The sequence below is a fragment of the Ipomoea nil genome, unplaced genomic scaffold, assembly GCF_001879475.1.
Source record: "Ipomoea nil cultivar Tokyo-kokei standard unplaced genomic scaffold, Asagao_1.1 scaffold1993, whole genome shotgun sequence".
In the NCBI taxonomy this organism is placed as follows: Eukaryota; Viridiplantae; Streptophyta; class Magnoliopsida; order Solanales; family Convolvulaceae; genus Ipomoea; species Ipomoea nil.
Genome location: NW_017618421.1, coordinates 3,792,619 through 3,810,188, shown reverse-complemented (window position 1 = coordinate 3,810,188; position 17,570 = coordinate 3,792,619). Strand labels below are relative to the sequence as shown.

Below are 17,570 nucleotides of genomic sequence, written 5' to 3'. Positions count from 1 at the left end.
CTTTTGTACAATTTGGATGCGTTTTCTCCTTCAGTTGTGCACATAATGTATTTTGAGAAACATCCCTTAAGGTACCGAGAATAAACATAGGGTTTGTTCATTAAGGACCTAAGTTGGAGAATTAAAATGCATGTGACCATAATGGATACTACTCTGATTAAATAGAGGACACATCACTATGATTCGTGTGTTTTGTTCTTTGATGATGGTTGTGCTAGTACTTGCACCAAGTGGGAGAATGTAAGATTTTCCCTAATAATATATATTATATATTATATATTAGGGCCTTAATTAAGTGGTGCAAGTTGACTAGGCTTATTAAGTGGTCTGGTTGGACTTAATAACTAGTAGTTGTTAGTCAACCAAACTCTGTGCCTAATATAATCCAGGATTGATGGGATATAGGATGTTGGATGTTAGCACATTCAGTTACAGTACTCAGACTGCTCAGTAGATACCAATACACCATCTAGGGTTCTGAGTCAGGTCTGAGGCAAAACATGGCTAACGGTCTACCGTTGAGAGGCAACACAACAGGAACATCAACTATGGCTGGAGATCTACATGGCTACGCTTCCGCTATCATACGAGGTCAGGTTTCTCGTATACTATGGTTTATTATAGTTAGACTATTGTATATCTAACAGGGATATCTCACCTCAGTTGGATCAATCTAACCTAAAATCCTGGACGACTTTGTGGAATCTCAACATCCCTCGTAAGGTTAAATCTTTTATGTGGCAAGCCTGCTCCGGTTGTCTACCAACAACTGATTGTCTGAGGAAGAAATGCGTCCAGTGCCCTGTGGAATGTCAGATGTGCCAAAAAGATGAAGAATCAACATTACATCTGTTGACAACATGTGATTATGCCAAGGTGGTTTGGAGTATGACTGGACTGCGGCTAAGTTCGAATGGATTTAATTCATTTGCAGAATGGGTTGACTTTCATTTGAAGAATCTTGGGAGTGAATCAAGCTGCTTATTACTGATGATTTGCTGGAAAGTGTGGTCAGCCAGGAATGAGAAAGTATGGAATGGCAAAATGGTGAGTCCAACGAGTTTAGTTGAAGGAACAAAACGCTACCTGGCAGATTGGAGTTTTGTGGTAGGAATCAGCGATGCTAATCCAACGTCTAGGAAGAAGACGGATAAAAAATGGGAGAAGTCGTACCATGGATACCTCAAGTTGAACACAGATGCAGCGGTGGACTCCCATAATAATCGGACGGGTTTTGGATGGGTGCTTAGAGATGAAACTGGCCAGTTCGTTGCTGCTGCCTGCATCCCCGGAAGAGGACTCTTCACCCCAAGAGAAGCAGAAGCCATGGCTATCAGGGAGGCTCTTTCATGGACCAAAAGTCTTGGCGTTGGCAGAATACAAGTCGAATCAGACGCTCTCCAGATCGTTCAAAGTTTAAAACATTGTGCCGATGATTCATCTTTCGACCTTGTAGTCTTGGATATTTTAGATATACTACGTTCACTCACTCACGTAGATATCTCTCATGTTAGTCGAACTGCGAATAGAGTTGCCCATAGCCTGGCTAGGGAAGCCTGTTCTTTGTCTGTGCGTCAGGAGTGGATTTCTACCCTTCCTTCGTTTATTGTCAACGATTTGTACTTTGATTTGAATTAATGAAGTTTGTTTGTTTTTCTCAAAAAAAAAATCTACGAGCCTCGAGCCTTGAGCCTTGAGCCTTAAGCCTTTTTAGTTTTTACGGTCACTAGTATTTGCACCCGTGCGATGCACGGAATGGATTTGTTGTAATATATTAAGAATATATGAATCGATATATAATTATTTAAATTAGAACATCAAATATTATATAGTGCAATTAAAGATATGATTTGAATTGTTTATATATTTTGATGTTATCATTGCTCGAATTTGTGCAAATAATTGCTCAAATTAATAGCTATTGTCTAGATGTACGCATGCGGTCATATAATTTTGAAGATTTTATTTATCATTGCTTAGTATTTTCATACATTAGGCAAATGTGTTCGTTCTCTAACAACTCAGTTATATAAATGAATTGCTATCCTTATTCATTTGTATGGAAGATATATTTTTTTTGTCTAGATATATAACAATTTTTTCATTTTAAAAAAGAAATTAATATCACCGATTATATTTACACATTATTGAAACCTCTTTGTAGACGACATTGGTAGTGACAACACAATCTTGTTCATCTTCATCTAGCGCTAACATCTTCTCCATCAGGACGTGTTACTTAGGTGAAAATATATAATGGTAGAATATCACTCAATTAGTTATCCTTTTATATTTTCAGTCAATTAGAATATCAAACGCAGTGATATTTTTACCTAACTTTCGTTCCATTTTTAATTGATGGTGTAGATATTATTATTGAAATATTTCCGTTCCATTTTTAATTTACCTTTACTATTGTTTAAAATATGCATTTACTATTGATAATGTAGAATATTATTATTGGAATATTTTCCTCTAATTTTTAATTTCCATTCCATTTTTAATTAAACTGCAATGATCTGACCATTTTTTTAGTCAATTATAAATCATTTTTTATTTGCAGTCAATTATTAATATTCATTTCCTTTTATATTTTCAGTCAATTAGTAATATTAGATTCATTTTCAGTCAATTATTCTTTTTTTATTTCCAATCGATTAGTCAATTAGAATATAGATGCAGTGATATTTTTACCTAATTTTTGTTCCATTTTAATTTGAGGATGTAGAATATTATTAATGAAATATTTTCGTTCCATTTTTAATTTATCTTTACTATTTTTTAAAATATGTCTTTACTATTTGATGATTAAAATATTATTATTGAAATATTTCTTTTCCATTTTCAATTTTCCTTTACTTCTAACCACAACAAAAAACAAAAAAAAAAATAATAAAAATAAAAATGAAGAAGAAGAAGAAGAATAGACTTTGGACTTCTCAATACTTGCCCACATTAATTTTTTTTGGTAAACCCAGGGTTCCCACCGTGACTATCCCCTCGCTAAATTGTGAGCACCTCTTTTGGATGGGACAGCTGGCTTAGAGATTTAAGGCTGATCCGTTCCCAAATCCAAGGATCGAACCCTTGACCTTTGGTTATGGATGGATGAGTCCCTTACACTCAACCACACCCTCCAAGTTACTTGCCTACATTAATGGACAAGCAATTATGTTTGTAAGAGGAGCATTGCTCCTCTTTCCAAGCATTTTCAATGTGAGATCAAAATGATCCCACATTATTTACAAAGGGAGCCCGTGACTCTCTTTTGTCTTTTTTTTTTTAAATTTAATTTTATTTTGTATATCATTTTGTTTGGATTATTATTATTATTATTATTATTATTATTATTATTATTATTATTATTATTATTATTATTATAATTATAATTTTATAATAAGAATACAAAGCTAAGGTTTCTTAAATAAGAACCTTTTGACTTCTCAATACTCGCCACATCGATGGACAAACAATTATGTTTGTACCTCTTATATAGAGGATCTCAAGAGCTCATCTTTTCAAACATTTTCAATTTGGGATGAAAATGAACCCACATCATTTACAAAGGGAGCTTGCAGCTCCCCTTTGTCTTCTTTCTTTTTTTTTTTTCTTTTTTTTTTTTGTTTTTTTTTTTTGTTAATTTTAATTATATTTTGTATATAGTTTTGTTTGGATTATTATTATTATTATTATTATTATTATTATTATTATTATTATTATTATTATTGTTGTTGTTGTTGTTGTTGTTGTTGTTGTTGTTGTTCTTGTTGTTGTTGTTTTGTTGTAATTTGATTATTTGGCAAATTCACCAAAATTTTAAGAAATTCGTCTGTTTAATATTTTATATTTAATCAAAAAACCAAAAATATTATTTAATAACTTAGCAATTTGCTCCAAATTGCTAAAAACTAAAACAACGCATACATTTTGGGTTAATCTTTCCAAACTCCTACTAATAATAAATAAATAAATAATAATAATAATAATAATAAATAATAAATGAATTAATAAAAACTAAAATATGAAAACAACGCTAAAGCTTCTTAAATAAGAACCTTTTGACTTCTCAATACTTGCCCACATTGATGTGCTCGTAATTATGTTTGTAAGAGGAGTTATGAGTTCTCTCTTTTCAAACATTTTCAATGTGTGATCAAAATGATCCCACATCATTTACAAAAGGTGTTTGTGACTCCTCTTTGTTTTTGTCTTTGTTTTTTTAAAAAAAAATTATTTTATTTTGTATATAGTTTTGTTTGGATTATTATTATTATTATTATTATTATTATTGTTGTTGTTGTTGTTGTTGTTGTTGTTATTGTTGTTATTATAATTTGATTATTTGTAGAATTCACCAAAATTTTAAAAAATTTGCTTGTTTAACATTTTATATTTAATCAAAACATCAAAAATATTATTTAATAACTTAGCAATTTGCTCCAAACTGCTAAAAACTAAAACAACATATATACATTTTGGGTTAATCTTAGTCAAACCCCCTAATAATTTATTTTTTTTTAAAACTAAAATAAAATCCCATTAAAATAAAGTTTCTTAAATAAGAGCCTATGGACAGATACTACATGTAACAAGTAACACGGTGAATCGAATAGTTATGTTGTGGAACTGTGTCCACTTTGCAAGGTGGACACAGTTCTATGTTCATAATTATAAAGCTAAATATTCATAATCTTTGAACTTCATATTCATAATTATTGAACTCTATATTCACAACTACAAAACTCTATGTTCATAATTATAAAGCTATATATACATAATTTTTAAACTTCATATTCACAATTATTGAATCTCTATATTCATAATTACATAACTATATGTTCATAATTATGTTCACAACACTATTGCTCATAATTTTAGAACAATATATTCATAATTTTTAAACTATATATTCATAATTATGAGCAATTTTAGAACTGTGTCTACCTTGCTAGGCGGACACGATTCCACAGCATAATTTGACGTGTCAAGAGTAGTCAAAAAATAAAATATTTGTCTTTGAACTTCTCAATACTTGTCCACATTGATATTGATATGGACAACAATTATATTTGTAAAATGAGCAATTGCCCCTCTTATATAGAGAAACTCAAGAGCTCCTTTTCCAAACATTTTCAATGTGGGATCAAAATGATCCAACATCATTTACAAAGGGGAGTCCGTGGCTCCTTTTTGTCTTCATTTTTTTTTTATAATTTTAATTTTATTTTGTATATCGTTTTGTTTGGATGATGATTATGATTATGTTAGATATACAATAATCTAACCATACTGAACTATAGTATACGAGAAACCTAACCTCGTATGATAGCGGAAGCGTAGCCGTGTTGATCTCCAGCCATAGTTGATGTTCCTGTTGTGTTGCCTCTTAACGGTAGACCGTCAGCCATGTTTTGCCTCAGACCTGACTCAGAACCCTAGATGGTGTATTGGTGTCTACTGAGCGGTCTGAGTACCGTAACTGAATGTGCTATCTAATCCATAATCCTGTATCCCATCAATCCAGGTTTATATTAGGCACAGAGTTTGGTTGACTAACAACTACTAGTTATTAAGTCCAACCAGACCACTTAATAAGCCTAGTCAACTTGCACCACTTAATTAAGGCCCTAATATATAATATATAATATATATTATTAGGGAAAATCTTACATTCTCCCACTTGGTGCAAGTACTAGCACAACCTTTATCAAAGAACAAAACACACGAATCATAGTGACATGTCCTCTATTTAATCAGAGTAGTGTCCATTATGGTCACATGCATTTTAATTCTCCAACTTAGGTCCTTAATGAACAAACCCTATGTTTATTCTCGGTACCTTAAGGGATGTTTCTCAAAATACATTATGTGCACAACTGAAGGAGAAAACGCATCCAAATTGTACAAAAGAGTACACTGTATGATCTCTAAAACTTTATAAGCATGCCTTAAGTAGAGATCTCTTAATGTTAGCATAATGCTAACTATATTCCATGACTTCTTTATAAGTTAACTTTAAGTACTATCTCTAACAGCTAAGAGCTTGGAGTTAACACGTCTGTTACTCCCACTCATCAAAAATAGCCAAAAGATAGTCAAGTCACAGAAGCATTCCAATAACTTAGACAAAAAACCAAAGGTCTAAGTCCATAAATTTGGAATCTTAATCATACACCATAACTTCCCAAATAACTTCAATGTCCACTTTAAATGAACTGAACATAATGAGTCTTACTTATACGTCCCACAAAACTGTTTTGAGCCTTACAACTGAAATGACCCAGGATCAATTTTGAAGAAACTAAAGACTCTATTAATCACTGAAGAATTTGTTAAATGACAGTGCCCCACAAGTTAAATGCTTTTGTTCTAATAAATTTCATAATATTGTTGCAACATTTTCATAAATATGTTGCACAACCGAATGTTCAATAATTTGAACTTATGAATTTATATGAACAAATACAAGATTAATACTTGTGCAGTCTTTTAGACTTATTGTTTGACATACAATCCAATATGGGATGTATGAATACAATAATTAAATCCAAAAACTTTAGTGGAGTATCTTAATGATCTTTTTCTAAATGATCACTCCCACTGATTAAAATATTCTTCAGCGAAATTAATAAAATGAACTTAATAATATACATACTCATAATTGATTTATTGACCAACTAACAAATGAAGACATAATTCCCCACCATTAGTTGGACATACTAAATAATCAATTTTTGGTTCCAATTAAAGTCCAACTAAATAATGAAGATATATTTCCCCACCATAGTTGGACATACTAAAAAAACAAAATACATCTTTCAAAACCAAGTTAGAATTTGGCTCAAAAGATACATTTTATCATTATTGGAATCCAAAATGTATGTCAAATCACGTAACTTACTACAGTTAGTCCAAAAAACCGAGCAAGATTCGTGGATTAATTAATAAAAGTTGCTAAATTTTGGGAAGTGACTGAATACATGTTTTGCCAATGCAAACCATGAAACTTAGAATTATAATTGAACTGAATTTATAACTCTAAGAAATTGTGATAAAATTATCATATAAAGGGTGGTGGGATTTATTGACATAAAACTTGCCTTTGGGCTAAAATTTTAATTCTATTAAATCCAATTAAACCCTTATGATAATATATTTTTCACAATTACTAAAGAGCCAGAAGAATCTAGTGACATAAAACTTACCTGTGGGCTAAAGTTTTACTCAATTATATCCAACTGAAAAATTATTTATGATGAAACCATTATCAAATGAGTTGAAGAATCAAATGACATAAAACTTGCCTGTAGGCTAAAGTTTTAGTCAATAAGATTCATTACAACCATTATGATAAAAAAACTTAAGAGATCATGTTCCTTTTGTTAATCCCTGTGGGCAAATTAAGAAATATGATCTAAAGTTTACATCATAAAATTAAACTTCATGATAGAATTGGAAATTATTTACAAATAACCATAAAGTAAATAAATAAATTTATTTCTATCGTCACTGATAAAACTACTAAACTACATTCCGATACATAATTGCCTGTGGGCTAAATTATGACCGTAGTCCAGTATTTCATCCTGATTAATTATACAAATATAAAGAAATTGCCTGTGGGCTAAATTTCATCATATTACATACAATTAATCACAAATGATATGTCCAAAACTTTATGTGATCAAAATAAACCGCTTAATATATAATTTTAACAGATTAAGGATGCTGTGGCTACTCCCAAACCAAATTAAAATTATAAGATCACTAGACAATTATCAATTCCTTGCCTAAACTTTATGTGATTAAAACTTAATAATCCTAGGTAGCTGAATATGCCGTAGCTATTCATTAATTAACCAAGATTGAAAACTCAAGATATTTCAGTAAATTAAAGATGCTTTGGCTATTCTTTAATAAACCGAAATAAAATCACATTGGCAAGAAATACTTAAAATTTTGACAAACAGATTATACCAGATTGTGATGGGAAAATCTAAATATACTCCAAGGAAAGGTGGTTAGAGACTAAGTCTCACTGAAAACCTATTCCTTAAATAGAGTATCAATTTAAGGAGACTAATGGCACAAGATGTTCTTAAGTCATGGTCATTAAAACTAGTATGCCTCACCGATTCATATATACTTAATGTATAACTGTTTGGGGTATAAACCTGTAAACTGTATGGTATACACCAGAAAACTGTAGGGTTCACCTATGATTAAAGCTTAAACGGTGAACTAAATTAGCGGACTAAACGTGCTTAAATTCAGGCACTACCGCAACTAAAGTTTATGCATAAGTCCAACTTAATAAGGAACTACTATAATTCCATCCCAAAGTATGCATTGCTAAAGGCATAATAAAATTGCATAATTTAAAAACATAATATTATGCGGTGGACAAATATGCATAAAATTAAGCATTAAACTCATATACTCCAAATAAATTGCATAACTTAAAGCAATTTACAATATGAGATTTTAAAGTATAAACTTAATATTCAAACACTGATGAGTCCAAACCAAAAGAGACCCAACATTTTGAATAATAATGTACTGAATATATACTTTAAAATTTTTTAAAATGTAAGCCCATGGGAAAATGTTTTAATGCATAAAGATCAAATTTATGAGAAATAACTGAATTTACAAATTCAAACAATATCAAACCAAAAGGATATGCTAGCATTTGTAAATCAAATTCTCATGAACCCTAATTGCATAATTAAACTTAATATTATGCATTTAATGTGATCGAATGCATAAAACAATCTAAATAGTATGAACCAACTAAAGGATATGAATTTAAACAAAATATTCATTTATTCATACTTAACCAAACATGGGCAATCAGAACTAAAATCATAATTCCAAGAACTAAATGAATTATGGAATTAATGGCAAAAGTCAATTGCCTAGAAAATATGTTTTTCCAAAATTACTAAATTGATTCAAAATCACTCTCCATAACTCAGTTAATAATAATATTATTATTATTAATGGCAAAATTGCAAAAAAATCAAAATAGCAATAAAAAACCATAATAATATTATCACATTAAGTAGGAGACTAAATATGAAAAACAATGGTCAAAACCACTAACACTTATAAATGTTTTCGGATAAAATTTTGAAAACTTAATAAAATTTAAAGTCCGAAAAATATTAATGTCCAGAAAATTATTTTTTGAACTGGAGTATTGTCACATAAATTTATTTGGAAACAGTTCAAGGTGCATAACTGAATACCATAAAAATACTAATGTCATCATTAATCATTAATTATTAATAGTAATAAGTAACATTATAATCACTATTAACATTAATAATAACGACAAAGTAAAGTATGGTAATGCACCTTTAAATGTTTTCCTTTTTCTAAAGATAAAATATGTGACTAGTCCAAATTAGCGGTTTAACTATAATTGTAGCACTAATTATCAATAATATAATAATCATAAAAGATAATTAATGGCTGACCTTAATGATGCAAACCGCATCTGCCCATTGTGCTAACAACGATGACGATCCACAAGAGAAGAAAAGACTCCAGAATTCTCCCAATCTTCACTATCGGTGTCAATAAACTCGATGCAGCGTCCAATGGTACGTTAAAAAATTTATTGGTAGGACTTAATTACCAACCTTAATAGTCATGTAAAATGAAGTGGTAATCATGCCAATGTACCAAATATAGCAGATTACCATGAAATAATAATTATCATGAGAGGTAATAAAATGAGATTAGCCCCCCTAAACTTAATAACAGTAATTAATAATGCCAATTCATTACAATACAGGCAAAACTGTAATTAAGGGATGCCAAATACTAATCTCAATTTACCACATAATAATTAACCATGACTATTATGATACTTAGGGAGACTGAAGTTAGGTAATAACCAAATTACCATTATTCTAACAATATACCAATTATATTACTTTTGCCATAAATTAAAGACTTAATATTATTATTAAGGCCCTGAAACTATTGATAGATTAAAAATTAATCAACTTAAACAATAGTTTGTAATTCTTAATGGCCAAAATAACAATTAAATCCTTAATCCTTAATGTCTCAAAATAGATCAAGACGATAATTATAGCACTTAATTACTCAAATTAGGCTCATAAACCTCAATGGCCTAAGTGAATTATAACATGAATGATAAATGGTCTAAGTACTGAAATAGACCCAAAACTTAATATTATTACCAACGATGAATACCAAAATATGATAGTTAGTAATAATTAAAACTTAATAAACATGTTATAAGGTGCTATAATTATTATTAAAATATCAATAAAAATGGTGGGATCCATACTTTAATGACCCAAGATAGGTCCCAAATCGTTTGTTCAAAATAGGTTCTAAAGTCCCTGAGACACATAAAACAAAAATGTGCTCAAAATTAAGGGGAAACCAAACAAACTGATTTAGTAGGTCATAATACCTAAAATTGACCTAAGGATCCAAAATTAAATGATATTATAAAAATGAATTTATGAGTTAATAATATGCTAAATCCAACCTTAATGCATGCTATTATGAATGTACAACAATAACAATAATTTATGAATATACGTAGCATGCTTGAATTTGCATATTAATATATTATTAACCCATATATCTTAAATAAATTGCAATACTTAAAGCAATTTAACTTGCACCTTAACATTAAATTAAAATTCAAATAGCAAATTAAAACTTAATATTTGCTCCAAAATTGAATGATAATTTAATAATAGCTGAAAGATGAATTAATTTGATCAATTAACTAGAAGAAGTCCAAATATGATGATGGAGAAACTGAAGCAAGCCCAAAATGCTAAATAGGCCCAGTTTTTTTTTTCTATTGGACCAGGTCTGCCCAAATTGGGCCAGACCCGGCCCAAACCATAAGCCATAAACATCATCATCTTCTTCACTAATTAATCAGCTGATGCAAGCCGCCCTAGCCGCCATGGTGAATCGGCAGCAGCAGCCATGGTTAATCATCTTCTTCACTAATTAATACTCCTTATTTCTTAATGTTGAAATTGAACAGTAGCTCAAAAACAACTAAAATTAATCCTAGCCATCCTAAATAATCAATTACAAATAATCCATCCAAATTCCAAAATATACATAATCAATTTGCTCAATTATATCAAACGATATATTTTTTTTATATGTATATTTTGAATAATTAAAGGATTGTAATTGGAAGCTAGATGAACATATACCAAAACTTAATGTATATGAAAAACTTAATGTTGATTTTAGGCAATACAATCAACTAGGCAGAGATTATAAAGGCTCTGAAACCAAATGTTAGATATACAATAATCTAACCATACTGAACTATAGTATACGAGAAACCTAACCTCGTATGATAGCGGAAGCGTAGCCGTGTTGATCTCCAGCCATAGTTGATGTTCCTGTTGTGTTGCCTCTTAACGGTAGACCGTCAGCCATGTTTTGCCTCAGACCTGACTCAGAACCCTAGATGGTGTATTGGTGTCTACTGAGCGGTCTGAGTACCGTAACTGAATGTGCTATCTAATCCATAATCCTGTATCCCATCAATCCAGGTTTATATTAGGCACAGAGTTTGGTTGACTAACAACTACTAGTTATTAAGTCCAACCAGACCACTTAATAAGCCTAGTCAACTTGCACCACTTAATTAAGGCCCTAATATATAATATATAATATATATTATTAGGGAAAATCTTACAGATTATTATTATTATTATTATTATTATTATTATATTATTATTATTATTATTGTAATAAATGTTTGTATATCGTTTTGTTTGGATATATATTCATAATTTTTGAATTTCATATTCACAATTATTGAATCTCTTTATTCATAATTTACATAACTATATGTTTATAATTATGTTCACAACAATATGTTTTTAATTCTAGAACTATATATTCATAATTATAAACAATTTATGAACTATGTCTACTTTGCAAGGTGGACACAGTGCCACAACATAATTTTTTGGGTCAATAGTACTAAAAAAAAAAAAAAAATCTTTGGATTTCTCAATACTTGCCCACATTGATGGGCAAACAATTATATGTTTGTAAGAGGAGCAATGATCCTCTTATATAGAGGAGCTCAAGAGCTCCTCTTTACAAATATTTTCAATGTGGGATCAAAATGATCCCACATCATTTACAAAGGGGAACCACCTTTGTCTTCTTCTTATTTTTTTTTAATTTTAATTTTAATTTGTATATAGTTTTGTTTGGATCATCATCATCATCATCATCATCATCATCATCATCATCATCATCATTACTACGGAGTTATTATGGCGATCCCATAATTACGCCAAAAATTAAATACACTTTTGACCTATACAATGAAGAATTGAGCATGGACTTCATAACTGTCAAAACCGGCACCATGAGAATAAAACAACTTAACAAATCAGAACTTCAGAAGTCCGATTACTTCATTAATCAACGCAAAGAACTAAGAATAATATAATAATAGTCAATTGGTGTATTAAAGGCGATTCCTGCTATATCTTGTCGTGTATATTACAACAGAAACACTTAACCACTCCTCATTGTCCAATCACCTGTGAGTCACACATTTTATTGTGTGGCACTTTAAATTCTTGACCAATGACAGTATAGCAAAAAAATGAAGAGAGAGATTAGAGGAGTCAGCACTCAGCATCCCTTTAAACGGGAAGGAGTAGGCACCACTCAAAGCGAAATTCACATGAGGTTGCCTTTCATCAATGATAATGAAACTTCAATAGAAGCAAAAAATCAATATATGAAATGGACTAGGAGTAACCGTAGAAAAATTCAGAATAAATCATAATCTAGGCATATGAAATGAGTAGCTTTCCGCTGAAAAAGTATTAAATTTGGACAACAAAACCATGAAAAACGTATTGTATCTAATCCAATCAAACTACTTGGATGCTAAACCTACCGTTAATTTCGAAACTCGGCTAAACTAAATGATCAAGGCTGAAGACCTAGTGGGAATAAGGGATGCAATATAAAATGAAGACTTGTAATTTTTGTAGTCATCAACTCATTGTATTTATAGGTGAAAAATATGAGAATTATAAATTTGTAAAATTTTTCAAAAAGAAAGTGTATTTATTTATTTAAGGTATTGCCCTAATCAATTCATTACATTGATATTCCTAATCAATTCATTATATTAATATTCCTAATTAATCTTATTCCTAATTAATTCATAATATTGATATTACTAAATTTTCATTTTTCATTTGCTTAGCAAATAAGCTTTATTAAGTATTTGACCAATAAAATATATGAAATGGACTTGGAGTAACCGTAGAAATATTAAGAATAAATCATAATCTAGGCATATGATATGAGTAGCTTTTCGCTGAAAAAGTATTAAATTTGGACAACACAACCATGAAAAACGTATTGTATCTAATTCAATCAAACTACTTGGATGCTAAACCTACTGTTAATTTCGAAACGCGGCTAAACTGAATGATCAAGGCTGAAGACCTAGTGGGAATAAGGGATGCAATATAAAATGATGACTTATAATTTTTGTAGTCATCAACTCATTGTATTTATAGGTGAAAAATATGAGAATTATAAATTTGTAAAATTTTTCAAAAAGAAAGTGTATTTATTTATTTAAGGTATTGCCCTAATCAATTTATTATATTGATATTCTTAATCAATTCATTATATTAATATTCCTAATTAATCTTATTCCTAATTAATTCATAATATTGATATTACTAAATTTCCATTTTTCATTTGCTTAGCAAATAAGCTTTATTAAGTATTTGACCAATAAAATATATGAAATGGACATGGAGTAACCGTAGAAATATTAAGAATAAATCACAATTTAGGCATATGATATGAGTAGCTTTTCGCTGAAAAAGTATTAAATTTGGACAACACAACCATGAAAAACGTATTGTATCTAATTCAATCAAACTACTTGGATGCTAAACCTACTGTTAATTTCGAAACGCGGCTAAACTGAATGATCAAGGCTGAAGACCTAGTGGGAATAAGGGATGCAATATAAAATGAAGACTTATAATTTTTGTAGTCATCAACTCATTGTATTTATAAGTGAAAAGTATGAGAATTATAAATTTGTAAAATTTTTCAAAAAAAGAAAGTGTATTTATTTATTTAAGGTATTGCCCTAATCAATTCATTATATTGATATTCTTAATCAATTCATTATATTAATATTCCTAATTAATCTTATTCCTAATTAATTCATAATATTGATATTACTAAATTTCCATTTTTCATTTGCTTAGCAAACAAGCTTTATAAAGTATTTGACCAATAAAATATATGAAATGGACTTGTAGTAAAATATTAAGAATAAATCATAATTTAGGCATATGATATGAGTAGCTTTTCGCTGAAAAAGTATTAAATTTGGACAACACAACCATGAAAAACGTATTGTATCTAATTCAATCAAACTACTTGGATGCTAAACCTACTGTTAATTTCGAAATGCGGCTAAACTGAATGATCAAGGCTGATGACCTAGTGGGAATAAGGGATGCAATATAAAATGAAGACTTATAATTTTTGTAGTCATCAACTCATTGTATTTATAAGTGAAAAGTATGAGAATTATAAATTTGTAAAATTTTTCAAAAAAGAAAGTGTATTTATTTATTTAAGGTATTGCCCTAATCAATTCATTATATTGATATTCTTAATCAATTCATTATATTAATATTCCTAATTAATCTTATTCCTAATTAATTCATAATATTGATATTACTAAATTTCCATTTTTCATTTGCTTAGCAAACAAGCTTTATTAAGTATTTGACCAATAAAATATTTGAAATGGACTTGTAGTAAAATATTAAGAATAAATCATAATTTAGGCATATGATATGAGTAGCTTTTCGCTGAAAAAGTATTAAATTTGGACAACACAACCATGAAAAACGTATTGTATCTAATTCAATCAAACTACTTGGATGCTAAACCTACTGTTAATTTCGAAATGCGGCTAAACTGAATGATCAAGGCTGATGACCTAGTGGGAATAAGGGATGCAATATAAAATGAAGACTTATAATTTTTGTAGTCATCAACTCATTGTATTTATAAGTGAAAAGTATGAGAATTATAAATTTGTAAAAGCGAAAATGACACTTTTTCCCCCTTTGTTATATACTTATAGCACTTTTTCCCCCTAAATTATTTAAGTGGCAGTTTTTTCCCCTGATATATTAAATGGACATATTTACCCTTAAAATAAATATTTCATTTATTTTTCTTCTCCAACAAATTATAACCACAATTTGAAAAAATAAAATACATTAAGTGTTAAATTTAGAATATTTTAAAAATAAAAAAATAAAATTTTAAAAGAAAGTTCGAACCAACCGTTCAAATTGGATCCAAAATCGTGAACCGACGGTTCAAAATAAATGTGAGAGTCAATATAAATGCGGAAAAAAAAAACATACACTATTTGCAAATATTATAATTATAATTTAAGCTATTGCTAGTAGTTGTTCCGATTTGAACCTCCGATTCACGGTTCAGGATCCTTTTTTTCCAGTTCACGATTTTAATAAACGGAAACCCAAAATTTTTTAATTTGATTGCTATAGTGTTTGGTTCAGTTCGAACCGAACCGTGGTCATCCCTACGTATAAGCAATAATTTGGTGAAGAAGATAAATAAATAAAATATTTGTTTTAAGGGTAGAAATGTCCATTTAATATTATCAGGGGGAAAAACCGCCACTTCTATAATAATTGAGGGGGCAAATGTGAATGCATGAATAACTCGGGGGGAAAAAGTGCTATAAGTATACAACACAGGGGGAAAAAGTGCCATTTTCCCTTTGTAAAATTTTTCAAAAAAGAAAGTGTATTTATTTATTTAAGGTATTGCCCTAATCAATTGATTATATTGATATTCCTAATCAATTCATTATATTAATATTCCTAATTAATCTTATTCCTAATTAATTCATAATATTGATATTACTAAATTTCCATTTTTCATTTGCTTAGCAAATAAGCTTTATTAAGTATTTCACCAATAAAATATATTAAATGGACTTGGAGTAACCGTAGAAATATTAAGAATAAATCATAATCTAGGCATATGATATGAGTAGCTTTTCGCTGAAAAAGTATTAAATTTGGACAACACAACCATGAAAAACGTATTGTATCTAATTCAATCAAACTACTTGGATGCTAAACCTACTGTTAATTTCGAAACGCGGCTAAACTGAATGATCAAGGCTGAAGACCTAGTGGGAATAAGGGATGCAATATAAAATGAAGACTTATAATTTTTGTAGTCATCAACTCATTGTATTTATAAGTGAAAAGTATGAGAATTATAAATTTGTAAAATTTTTCAAAAAAAGAAAGTGTATTTATTTATTTAAGGTATTGCCCTAATCAATTCATTATATTGATATTCTTAATCAATTCATTATATTAATATTCCTAATTAATCTTATTCCTAATTAATTCATAATATTGATATTACTAAATTTCCATTTTTCATTTGCTTAGCAAACAAGCTTTATAAAGTATTTGACCAATAAAATATAAAATATTCAATTAATTTGACTACAAAAATTTGAGCGGGAAAATGAAATAGGAGGATTTTGCTTTTATATATATATATATATATATATATATATATATATATATATATATATATATATATATATATATATATATAGATTTTGAGTGACAGGGACCCTCAACCACTAAAAATTAAATAAACTCGTAACTATCAAAATAAAATAATTTTATTTTACTCACTTGATCACTCTATCACTCTTTTCAATGCTTTTTTCTCTTACTAGTATTTGCACCCGTGCGATGCACGGAATGAATTTGTTGTAATATAGTAAGAATACATGAATCGATATATAATTATTTAAATTAGAACATCCAATATTATATTGTGCAATTAAAGATATGGTTTGCATCGTTTATGTATTTTGATGTTATTATTGTTTGAATTTGTGTAAATAATTGCTCAAATTAATAGCTAATGTCTAGATGTACACATATGGTGCTATAACTTTGAAGATTTTATTTATCATTATTTAGTATTTTCATAAATTAGGCAAATGTGCTCGTTCTCTAACAACTCAGTTATAGAAATGAATTGGTATCCTTATTCATTTGTATGGAAGATATATTTTTTTGTCAAGATATATAACAATTTTTTTCATTTAAAAAAAAAACTTAATATCCCCGATTATATTTACACATTATTGAAACTTCTTTGTAGACGACATTGGTAGTGACAACGCAATCTTGTTCATCTTCGTCTAGAGCTAACACCTTCAATTCATCGGGACGGGTTATTTGGGTTAAAATGTATAATGGTAGAATATTACTCAATTAGTTATCCTTTTATATTTTCAGTCAATTAGTGATATCAAATTCATTTTCAGCAAATTATTTTTTTTATTTTCAGTCAATTAGTCAATTAGAATATCAAATGCAGTGATAGTTTTACCTAATTTTCGTTCCATTTTTAATTGATGATGTAGATTTTATTATTGAAATATTTCC

General features: G+C 29.2%; 1 pseudogene; it reads left to right on the top strand.

Annotated features, from left to right (window-relative positions):
* Positions 1-735: 735 nt before the first annotated feature.
* Positions 736-17,570, top strand: part of LOC109147392 — a 60,926-nt pseudogene continuing 44,091 nt past the window's right edge.